At 44.8% G+C, this 12868-nt stretch overlaps 1 long non-coding RNA gene across 1 annotated transcript; it reads right to left on the bottom strand.

Moving 5' to 3' along the window:
- Window positions 1–1336: 1336 nt before the first annotated feature.
- LOC306914510 lies at window positions 1337–12139 on the bottom strand. The gene is made up of 3 exons (XR_013788692.1): window positions 12050–12139; window positions 10582–10639; window positions 1337–1370 (listed from the first exon to the last, which is right to left on the bottom strand). It is a non-coding gene; the product is annotated as an uncharacterized lncRNA (long non-coding RNA).
- Between the last annotated feature and the right edge of the window lie 729 nt (window positions 12140–12868).

The raw sequence follows: 12868 nt of genomic DNA, 5'->3' as shown, positions 1-12868 counted from the left end.
ATTGGTGACTTTATTGACCACGTGGGCCATTGTTGGCTATTAATGATGATTGCAACTAGCACGCCAGAATGAGAGCGAGAGAGGGAGTGTGTGTGTGTCTGTGTGTCTGTGTCTGTGTCTGTGTGTGTGTGTGTGTGTGTGTGTGTGTGTGTGTGTGTGTGTGTGTGTGTGTGTGTGTGTGTGTGTGTGAGAGCGAGAGGGCGAGAGAGAGAGAGAGAGAGAGAGTTAACATGACCACGGGTTGTTTCCATGACCATGGCCTCCGTCAACCTGCCGCGAGGTGGGATCAGGTGGCCAGGTCACCTGGCCTACATCCGTAAATGGCAGGCGATGGAGAGGTGATTTTACACCTCTGCCAGTATTGTTTTCATTGGCCTTTTACTTGGCACGGGAGTGGTGGGGAGAGAGAGAGAGAGAGAGAGAGAGAGAGAGAGAGAGAGAGAGAGAGAGAGAGAGAGAGAGAGAAACAAGATGGAAAGAACAGGCAAGAACAATTCATGGAAATTAGATAGTGTGCTTCTACTCTTCATAGCAGAAAAGACAGATATATACTTTGATTGCACATCAAGCTCACAACGCATCACAAGGCATTGTGGAGCTTGTAGATCTGCTTTATTTGGTGTGAGACAGCAGCATGCAACTAAGCATACATCTGGTGTCATATTCAGTTCGGTTTCATTGAGGTTCTGTGCTTATTCTGTCCGTACATCTGTCAGCCAGTCAGACGTTTGGTATTGGGCTGGGGGTTGTCTGATTGTTCTCAGGGGTCCGCATTGTTTCCGTGACGACAGTGGGGGCATAAGGTGGTTAGCGGGGGGGCAAGGTGAGGTGGTTGTAAAGGTGGTCAGTGATGGATCATGGGAGGGCTACGCTATTTACGTCATGCTAAGTTTATAAAATTCTGCGTTTCCCTTCTTTTCTTTTCGATTAGTAACACCCCTCCCATGACTCTTTTTAATCCTCTCACATTCTCTCATTCAGCCAGGAACTGACCTCATCTCATGCAAGCGTTTAATTGTACTTCTATGCGTGTGACGGTGAACTTGGAACTTTAGCCTATCGTCCTATAGCTGCTCTCCCACCTCCTTCTGTGGAGAGTTTTTTTTTTTTTTTAATCAGATTTTTTTTTACGCTTTATTGTTTTTTATACAGTATATATATTTTTGATTGTTTTGGTTTTCTTTTTGTTTAGGTTTTTGTGTGTTGTTTTTTAGTTTTATGAATCCAGTCGGTTGGTCGTTACTTCTTCTTCTTCTGGAAGCGTCTGAACTGGTTCTGGATGGCGAGCGCTGCCTTCTCCGTCTCTGGAGCCTCCATGTCGATGTCCACCTCCTCCTCTGGCTCCTGGGGCTTGGCCGCCGACGCCTTCTCTGTGGGGGGCGGAAGGAAGGAAGGGCAAAGGGCAGAAAAGGGAAGAGGGTGAAAGGGCAAAGGTTAATGCGGCATAGAGGGGTCAAGGGATAATTTTGGTTAGACACTCGATGTCGGAGTTGGCCCATTTCAAAAGTCATGCTGACTTTCCGAAATTATGTCATGTGGCAGCCACAGTTATTATGTAATTTTTTGCCAGCTAAGTCTATGGACTTTAATGTTTGTTTAGGGCAGTAAATGACAAAGTAAGATGTCATTTGGCTGATATAAATACAGCGGGCGGGTCCCTCACTTCACACAAGTGTGATTTGTATTAACCCCAGAACAATGGCTTCCATTATACAGTAGCTTGCTACTAACTATAACTATAATATTCCAGGAATAGAAAGACAAAAATGGAGGAAGATAAAAACATCCGCGCACTGTTTTATAGCTGCAAAGAACGTCCTTTTATTAATAGCGAAAGTTTCGTCTTCATCAGGCAAATATACATTATACAACTAATGAGCATTAGTGAGGACCAATTATATGAAGATAGTTTGAAAATGGGTAAAGTCGTCCTTTAAGTTTAAACAACACATATTATCCTATATGTCACAAAATCTTTACAGATGGGGGTCCTCAGCCAAATACATATCAATTTGTCATGGAAATGTTTGAGGACTACTGGACTAAACACAGTCAACGTTCTTGGTTCTTCCTCCCACGACTCTCTTGTTGACCAAGTTTAGCTCTAGTCCTCCAGTCAGCTGTAAAGGAGGTTGTAAACAATGATTGTGGAGTGACTTACAGACAAAACTAACTTGTGCGTCGGAGGAAATAACCCATAGTTTTGACTTTGAGCGAATGAGAGGGAGAGAGGAGAGAGGAGAGAGGAACGAGAAAATGGATGGAGGGATTCTTGTGGAATGTGTCTCGCTGACAGTGCTGCTAAGCCTATGAAGGATGATGCTGGTGTATGAAAATGCAAGGCGCCTCGATTTAGCCTTAGGAACTCCTACACACTTTTGGTAGTACTGTATGATGCATACTGGTGGTATTGTGGGCGAAGCATGGAGAAAACGGTGGAATACATCCGCTCCTGCTACCAGATGAATCACTTGACCTTTTCAGAAACACATCCCATTTGTATTCTACCAACCAAACGTGGTGGATATCCCACCAAGACTGCATTTGTGTGTGTGTGTGTGTGTGTGTGTGTGTGTGTGTGTGTGTGTGTGTGTGTGTGTGTGTGTGTGTGTGTGTGTGTGTGTGTGTGTGTGTGCACGCGTGTGTGTGTGTGCATGTGTGTGTGTGTGTACGTGTGTGTGTGTGTGTGTGTGTGTGTACGTGCGTGCGTGCGTGCGTGCGTGCGTGCGTGCGTGCGTGCGTGCGTGCGTGCGTGCGTGCGTGCGTGTGCATAAGGCAACCTAGAGGCGAGTGTAGTGGAGCCGTGTACTACATGTGGTCGTGGTGTCCCATCTGCTGTAAGAAAGTGAAATGTGAAGTGAAATGGTTTGATACAAGCTTTCAATTGCAATCCGTCTCATCAACGCATTCTTACTCCCAAGACGGCAAACCGGTGACAAGCTTCTACAGAGCCTTCTATTGGCGAATAGTGACAATTCCTGACAAAGCCCTGAACCTGATGTTTGCGGAATACACTGGAGTGTACGAGCGTTTAATTGTCACTATTTCGAGTTACTTGATCCACATGACGCTGTTTTCTGTCCCCTCATTGACACAACTCTCCAATAGAAGGCTCTGCCCGTAACGTCACATGTTTGGCGTGGGTGTGTAAGTGTGTGTGTGTGTGTGTGTGTGTGTGGGTGGGGGGGGGTTACGATTTTGTAACTATATATCAGGACGTACTGTAACTCGAACAGCGCTGAGTCAGCTGAAGCGGACTTCGCAGCAGTTGGCACAACGACTCAGCCACCTTGCTCAAGGACACTTTGACACTAACTCAGCTGAGGGAGTCCGGGATCGAACTGGGAACCTCATGGTTCCCATCCAGCTGCTCTTCCAATTTTGTCTGCTCATCTTTGCTTTGTGTCATCACTTCCAATTTCACTTATGGCTTATCCTCATCCTGTAATCTAGTGTCGTTTTCTCTCCTGCTTGGATATAATTGGTATCCCAGACCAGAAAATGCATTTCCTTTTAACTAGAGAGCATGGAGAGACAGAAGCTCCCTGCTAATGAACACTCGGAATATAGATATTTAACATTTATCTTCTGAACTCACGCCGAGATGGCCTGTTGCTGCCTCCCGGTCCAAACAACCTCTGCACAGAGTTTTTTAATATCAATTGATTATGGTTCCCAACTGTGTTCTGTATGCTGTCCTCTGGCTTATGCTGTCCTCTGGTTTATGACGCATTTTTTAGAATTGTAATATCTCGGATTCTTCTTAGAAGTTCAAGTATTGGAAATTGGAAATACTCAAGTAAATATCTCAACATTGTACTTCAGTACAGTACCTAAGTGAATGTACTTAGTTGCTTTAAACCACTGGTTTTGATATGTGTCAATCCACCGCTCACAGTGCCAATGATGTCTTTTGACGCATGTTGTGTTTTCAGTTTTTATGGTAGATGCCATAAAAACTAATTATTATTTTTTATATAATTATTATTGTTTTGGAGAAATGCCTTTTTCTCGGCTTCCATGTTTCTTTCTGCATTTTTGGCGAGACATGCTATATTCAACTAGCCTGGGTAAACCCACTCCCCCTGCTGGACAATGCAAATCTGGCGAGGGGGGAGGGGTTTACCCAGGCTAATATTCAACAGCCTGCAATAAATGATGCGTAGCCTGCAGAGTTAGTTCAGGCAGGCATACTCGAGGGGGTTCATGCCATGCTCAAAGGCGCATACTATACTCAAGGGGTTAACATGCTGCATTACTATGTGGGTGTATAAGCGTGTGCAAGTCCCACACGTCATTCGCTGATGTGGCAGTCAGCTGACCAATTGGGCGGGCTACTTAAGCTCACCAGTCTGCATGCTCTTCCTGCCTTCCTCTGCATATGGTTCCTGGTTGTTATGTGATGTTTGCTCCCACCACCACCCCAGCACCCCCTGGTGGGCTCTGTTATTTATGCTCCCCATGGGGGGGTTTATTGTATATCTATCTCCCTGCTCTTATGTTTTATGATGGTGTTTAATCGCGCCGAGCAGGGAGAAAATGCAGCCGAGCCGAACGCCAAGTCTAATATTGTATGCACACTTGTATTCTCATTCTCTAATAAATAGTGGTTAAATCTATTCGTGAGTTGTCTGACTGAACTAGGGAACAGAGGGTCACGGTGATTTTATGTATTTTTTCACTGGAACCACCGTGTTGTCCAATGCTCGGGGGCTCCATCGTACTGAAGATAAATATTCTGTGACTAGTTGAAGATGAGAAATCACTGGCAGGGTCTGATTCATTTATTTATTATCTCCGGCAGTCAATAAATATCACTTAGGTTAAAGGTGCACCTTTAACCAATAACCACACTTAAGCCGTATCATACGGTACTTAGTTGACTGTGGTCCCCCGGCGCTCACTGCTGTTTTGCTCTACATCAGACATGTTTCGCTGAATGTTCACCCAAGAATAAGGACGCCAGGATGGATTCATGTGGTTTTAAGCAGCATTTGCATGTTGGAAACCGACCAGGCGGAGCACATCATTCACTGATCTAAAGGTCGTTCCCTCTGCGTGGTGCCTCGTACAGTACATTACAGCCCCTTTGGGAGCTCTATCATGTCGTGATATTTAGGGACATTAACAGTTGCCATTGTGAATATATAAAAAAAAAAGAAGACCTCGCACATTTGACCTATCACGGCGTCCTTGCATATAATATGCCTCTATCACATGCTACAGACTTGGGGCAGTATTATGCGTGTCTTAAGTACAAGGTCTTATTACTTAACTTAAGACCTGGAGGAGTGATCAATGCCATTTGGCTATTCTGAGTGGCCAAACAGCATTGACCACGCCTCCAGGTCTTAAGTTAAGTAATAAGACCTGGTACTTAACTCTTAGCCTGCCGCCATTAATTAATCCCTCGATTGCGTATTGCCATGGTTTAATCACGCGTGACACTTACTTTGAAGAGCCAAATATCCGTAATCGCATTTTACTATGAAACCATTCCGTGTGTGTTGACGAAGCTGGTGCTCGTTCTCTCGGTCGGTGGTGGAAAAAGTGGACCGCGAGTATCACAGCGCCTGCTACAGGCCGTTGAAAACGCTTGTCTGGGACAAAGCGTCCTCTGCAATGTCGCTTCTGTGAGATAAAGCCGTCTGAAACCAGAGCCGGCAATGTAAGTGGATGCGCGCGCATTTTCAAAATGGCCGCGCCCATTGTGTCAGAAGCATAACAAAGCTAACTGACGGTAGATTTCGATACGATCGTATTAAAACATGCATTAATGAATACATCGCTGTTAAAACGGCTTTTCCGTTTGTGGCAGGCTACAAGATTCTACGTTTTAAAATTCCTATGTTCCTGGCGGGTAAACGATTAAGACACGCATAATACTGCCCTTGGAGTCAAAACCAATACTATTTCCGTTGCTGTCGGGTAGAAACCTGTCTGTCAATACAAAGCACAGCCAGAAAGTGTCCTCTGTCACAGGCAAGTATTTCAAATTACCACGGTTTCACAATTATATAAATAAAAGTTAGGGTTGTGGTCTTGTCTTACACACAGTCACACTGTCTATTAGTATCTTTTGGCAGCAGTGTCAAGAATAATATGCTTGTCAGGTCTGATGAGAGAGTCAGGTCTGATGTCTGTTTCATTCCCTTTTCCCCATAAAAAATCGTTTTAGTTTTCTGACAATGTCCTCATCTACGGCTCTGACAGATGGATGGGGAAAAAAATCTCACACCAAGGCTTAAAGAGCTCCCAGTCGGAACTTTATTGATTGAAGTTTCGACTAAAACGTCTTCTTCAGAATGACGCATAGGACAACACAACATGCGTCATTCCGAAGAAGACTTTATTTGGTCGAAACGTTAATCAATAAGGCTTTTACTGGGGAGCTCTGTAGTGTAAGCCTTTGCGCGTGGTGGACTTTGATTTACTTTATTTGCCTGTGATTTTCATTTGGTCCGGCACCAACCCTCGCAGTGGATGTGCCAGTTCTATTTTATTTGTGAGGCAACACTTCCCACTGCGCATCATAACATAGTCAGTCCGTTGCTAGGATGTTGTTTGTCCTTAATGTAGAGATGTACCGATACCATTTTTCCATTCCCGATAACTCTGATAACAACCAATAACTCGTGTGTAATTAAAAGAAGAAAAGAAAAATCTAGGACAGTTGTTCTCAAGGGGGGAGGGGGTCTAGGGACTCTCACTAATTGAAAGGGGGGCCGACCGTTTATACGTCCGCCTTTGTCCGCCTTCTCCTACCAAACCCCACTGTTTGCACAAATCTCTCCATGCACAACACCTGCATGCCTGCCCAGACATAAACAAATCTCACAATTACCGTACAGACTGCATTTGAATGAAATACTGTTATTCGCAACATTTCACTGTGATGCAAATTACATCACATTTTAGGCCACTCCCCTTTCCACTGCACACACACGCGCGCACACGCACAGCAGTACAGTACAGCACAGTACAGTATGGTACAGTACAGTATGCTACGGTATGGTACGGTAAGGTACGGTACGGTACAGTACAGTACAGGACCGCACTCAAATAGTCTGACTGAATAAGTGGGCACCCGGACAACTGGCCACCTGGATGGCGTGGCGTGGCGCTAGAGCGAGACCGGCCGATGGCCGGTTGAGTTCTAGTTTATTATAATAGCCGGGTCCGTTCGGCTCCGGTTCCGATATCTCTCAGTGCTTTTCGGTTCGTAGCTAGAATTCTGATAGTGATAATAGCAGCGGGTCCATTCGGTTCTGGTTCTGGATACATTTTTTGCGGGTCTATTTGGGTACTTGTTGGTCAAATTGGACCCGTGAAGACCTCTAATCTAATGTGTGTGCATCTTTAGAAAAAAGAGATTTGGGTTCTCAGTGTGACGTCATGGTTGAATAATGGATCATAAAGGTCACCCATGCATACAATAAATGTAAAACGTCAAATACTAGCCTTTTACTGTTTGATCCGATCCGATGACACTGCAAATAGTAGCTTTATATACTGTTTGATCTGACTGAGTGAGCACTGATACTGATCCTGCAAAACTATGAGCGTTCATGTACGCCTGGCTGCCAGATAGCCTTTAGTGCACATTCAGACGGAAAAAAGGCGAGATACTGTGAGATAATGTATGGCAGGAAAGTTGTTAGAGATGTGAGAAAGAGATGTACAGATGATATGAGGAAGTGACTGTGTGCGTGCGTGACTCGTGTACCGTTTGTGTGCGAGCGTGCGCGTATACTTGTGTCTGTGTGTGTGTGTGTGTGTGTGTGTGTGTGTGTGTGTGTGTGTGTGTGTGTGTGTGTGTGTGTGTGTGTGTGTGTGTGTGTGTGTGTGTGTGTGTGTGTGTGTGTGTGTGTGTGTGTGTGCGTGTGTGTGCGTGCGTGCGTACATAAGCGTAAGAGTGCATGTCGAGACACTAAATGAATGAGAAGCAAGTGGAATTGAAACACAGGAACATGCACTGGAAACAAGAGAGTGTGGCTCTCTGTATACTTTAACCCTTATCCGTACTTTCGCAGCGTAAGAACAGATCTAGGGAGCTTGTAGATGGACTATTTTCAGCCCAAGATAAAAGAGCGAAAACATAAAAGTCACCAGTATAGAGCCCTGAGGGACTTGGGTCAACCAACCATAGGGTTCAAGAGGTCCGGTCCATGTTCTGTCTTCCTGATAGTGTTGTCACGATACTGGATTTCAAATTTCGATACGATATTTGGAAAAGTATTGATATTTCGACACCATTTTCGATACCACGCAACCACAGCAATTTCTCTAAGGGTTTAACTTTTACTTAGTTTAGTTTTACTTTCACTTATATCTATTGTATGTATCTGTCGGTATCTATCGGGTGGTTCCCAAACGTTTTCATGTCAAGGACCCCCAAACTGACACTAATTAGCCTGCAGACCCCCATTTGAAGAGATATGCCAGGGACCCCCATAAGAGAAGATGTTTGCGGCTCTAGCAGTGATTCTCAACCCGTTTAACTTCAAGGACCCCCAGTTTGACATGCATATTAGTCTACAGACTCCCATTTAATGGTATTTCTATCTCTGGGACCCCCGGTTTATATTGTAAAATCAATGTTAATTTAGAGTGTACAAATGGAACCAAATGGACCCGTCTCTGAGTTACAGACCCACAAGGGTCCATTTGGTTCCTAACTATCATTCCTAACTTGAGGGAGTCCCCCTGGAACTCCCTCAAGGGCCACTGGGGGTCCCAGGACCCCACTTTGGGAACCACTGTCATACGGTATGTCCAAACCGGTTACTTTTCAGAATTCAAAGGTATCAAAAGTAGCAGATCTACAAGCTCAAAACGCATCGCTTTGTGCAGGGCGTTGATTTAGGACAACAAGTTTGAAGATGGAGATAACAGCAACGTCATTTATAAGTAAAATATCCAAGTACTTCTTCCACCACAGCGACTGGACTACACACTTGACACACAACGTAAACAGCTTGCTCATTAGCCGGTGTTTAGCAGTAATAACTGGGACATGTCACTTCTGTTATGACTGGTACGCTTGTGAGCCACGACGTTCGCCCAAACGTTAAACTACGGCCAATTTCTTTTTTCTTCTCCTGGCTGACAAACCAGTCACTGCTGCCAAAAACAGCTTACTTGTCGTGGGTTGCTTAGCTCATGGAAAATTAATGAGTTTCCGGAAACTACGATGGTGCTGTGAAAGCTCAAACCTACAGAGACAGATGCCATAATTCCGGGGCAGTGATAGAAAGTAACTACAGTATATGTACATTTACTCAACTGTGTCCATTTATTACTTTATACTTTTATTCCACTACATCTCGGAGGCAGATATTGTACCTTTCAACCCGCTGCAATAATTTGAAAACTAGAAGAAAGAATTATAGACACATTGATCATATCTCTGCTGTCCGGAGAAAACCTCATAACTCCAAAATGTTCATTTTTCAGGAAATGAAAAATGTATTATACACTGGCTCGGAAAAGGTCTACTCCCCCCAAAGCCATTGTGTTCAGTTAATGTCTTTTTGAAGCATTTTGAAGCTAACTCCCCATTTTCAAACACAGTCTGGAAACTCACCTCTTCAGACTCTACCTCACCTATACTAGCACTCATTCCTTGTATTCCTTCTTGTTGTCTTGATTTTGAGAGATGCTGCTAGTTACACTACACAAATGTATGTTGGTTAATACTGTTATTTACCTGGTAGCAGTGCCGGCCCTGAGCAATTTGGTGCCCTAGGCAGGAATTTTCGTGATGCCCCCTTGAAAAATGACCATGGCCCCCTTGTGTTCTAAAGCACTGTGTTGTTGTTTTTTGCTTGGTGGATGCCCCCCCTCCCCTCATGATGCCCTAGGCAACTGCCTGTTCTGCCTGATGGGAGGGCCGGCCCTGCCTGGTAGGCCTATCCTAGTTATTTTGATGCAAGTAATAGTTTTCTTTGCACTCTAAGGTCCGACGTACCATTTACTCTGAACTTGCACTTTGCAAGACGTTCTTTATAACAGCTTCTCCTAAATGCCTAAATTTAACATTGTAATTTGAGAGCCAAGACAAAGTGACAAACACTACACACTACACAAAAACTAAAAAGAAGAAGTTGTGTTTCAAAATCTATACTTAGATTATTTGAGTCCTACATCAATGGTAATCATTCCCTCTACGTTTTATGGCGCGGCCAGAAGCCAAGCTTGTTCTGTATGCCAGTTTGATTTACATTTATATAGTGCCAAATCCCAACTAGTTGTCTCAGGACACTTCACATAATCATAGAGATAGAGCAGATCAAGACCATACTTTTACTGAATTCCCCCGCCCCCAATAGCAAGAATAGCTTGGTGACAGCAAAAAGAAGAAATACAGGAAGAAACCTCAAGCGGAACCTGCGCCAAAGATTGTTAAGTTAGGAAGATAGACAGAGAAAGGTCGATAAAAAGGTCAATTTTCTCCTGATTTGTCTCCATTTGAGTATCATGTCCAACATTTAGTACGGTGACCATGCATGGAGCTAAACAATGGTTCAGAAGCCATGTTCACGTTCACTCTTCAGTTGGAATGAATAAACTCATACAGACCTTTGTTGTCAGCTGCAGGCGTCTGACTGCTCTGGTTGGTGGAGCCTGTAGATGTAACCTGGAACACAGTCAAGACAAATACTCTGTTAGCACCACGGACTACACATGTAACTGTATAGGTTCTATTCTACAGTATGATGTATATACACGCTGTATATACTGTATATATCATTGCTGTCGGGCATACACGTCTTATCTTAAACGGGCGTAAATGTTGCGCCCGTTTTTATTTCGGGGGGGTGGGGTGGGGGGGCGTTTCTAAAGATCGGTTGCTTATTTGGGATCGCTATCAAATCGGAAAAGATTTTGTGCCAGGGACGGCCTCCCATACAAGATTTGACCTGTAGTTAAAATGTCGTTTGTGTGACATCACAAACAGTAAGTGTGTGTGCACTGTGCAGCCTGTAGTTTTCATGACGCGACTGGCAAGCTGTTTTCTTATGTGGCTCCTTCAGAACATGCCTGCGTCGTCGTGCTCGGGCTCAGCTGGTGTCAATTTCTGTTTATCGTACTGTGGTTTCTCAAAGTGGGTGTCATGGCACCCTATGCAAGTGCCTCAGAATAGTTTGATAATATTTGGAATTTATCAATGTCTTGGTGCATTGGTTTTCAGTCTACACATACAGTACACCACCACTTCACCAAATATAGCACGTCTACAAGCTGTCACGTTATATGTTGTGAGCTTTTAGATCGGCTATTGTTGGTGAATGTACCCACCAGAATAGGAATGATGCGGTTTAAGTGTAAGTGGTTAAAGTATAACAATTATTTTCAGTCTGTCCTAATGGAAACTGATATTCTCTCAAGTTATGACATAAGGTTCTATAACGTGGATGAAAAGGTTATTTACAGGGGTCACCTGAGACAAAAATGTTTGAGAACCACTGCTGTAGGATATAAGCCATTCTATAGTTTACGGTGAAACTTTTAATATAGTTTTTATCCAAAGAAACGAACCCCCTCCTGTACAGAGAATCTAGTAGCAAGGCTATACCCATTCCTCGTTTCTCAAAATGTATTTTACTTTTCCTCTTTTGAAGAATTACAGTTCAAGGTCTTGCGAGCCTTGGAACACCACTTCTTATATAATCACTTTCATCTTTCAGTATCTTTTTGGGTCACTGTGAATCAGCTGACAGGACAGGACAGTGCTGTGGTTTTGTTTTCATTACATTTACACTGTGACACTAGAACTGTGTGTGCGTGCGTGTGTGTGTGCGCGTGCGTGTGTGGCGTGCGTGCGTGTAAGAAGCATTAGCAGTTGTGGGATGTGAAGTGTGAAACACACCCCCAGGCCAATACTACAACTGCCATGTTGACACAATGTCACATTTACATTGCGCGCGTGCACACACACACACACACACACACACACACACACACACACACACACACACACACACACACACACACACACACACACACACACACACACACACACACACACACACACACACGTACATACCTCTCACCTCCCTTTCTCTTCATCGTTCCTCTTAGCTCTCACTTACTGTCTTCGTCTCTGTCATGCTTTCCTTCTCTCTCTCGTTCTCTCTCTCTCCCACCTCTCTCTACCTCCCTGTGTCTCTCTCTCCATCTCACTATCCCTCACTGCCCATTGTTTCAGGTCTCCAGACAGTGCGCTGGTGCATGTGTGCATGTGTGCGTGCGTGCTTGCGTGCGTGCGTGTGTGCGTGCGTGCGTGCATGCGTGTACATGTGTGTGTTGTGTGTGTGTGTGGGTGCTTGCGTGTGTGTGTAATGGTTCTTTGGCTGCTTTAAATCTCGCCTCACAGAAAGCATCCACCTCTCACTGTCTGAGCTAATGCCTGTCTGGCTGCAGCGCCTCCCTCTCTCTCTCTCTCTCTCTCTCTCTCTCTGGGTACACCCAAACATACACGTCAAGAGGCGGCATGAAAGCGCCTAGAGCAGGCATCCCTTCCTGGTTTTTAAACAGCTGGTGGATGGAAATGACGCTCGCGTGCGGCTGCAACTTGACACGTCGGCAAAGCGTTTCCGTTTTTGGCCGCCGTGTTAACTTGCAACCGTGCGCGGGCGTTATTTCCATCCACCAGCTGTTTAAAAACCAGGAAGAAACGCCTGCTCTAGGCGCTTTCTTGCCACCTCTTGACGCGTATGTCTGGGTACTGTACTCTCTCTCTCTCTCTCTCTCTCTCTCTCTGCAGATTATGTGCCTCCCCCCTCCTCCGCAACGCGTCTATCTCTCTCCTCGCCTGTCTCGTCGTTTCTCTCATCTCCAAATTCCTCCTCCTCTCCTCCTCTTG

The sequence above is a fragment of the Electrona antarctica genome (genome assembly GCF_951216825.1).
Source record: "Electrona antarctica genome assembly, chromosome: 21".
Classification (NCBI taxonomy): Eukaryota; Metazoa; Chordata; class Actinopteri; order Myctophiformes; family Myctophidae; genus Electrona; species Electrona antarctica.
The sequence above is the reverse complement of the archived record's forward strand: the minus strand, read 5'-3'. Positions and strand labels throughout refer to the sequence as shown.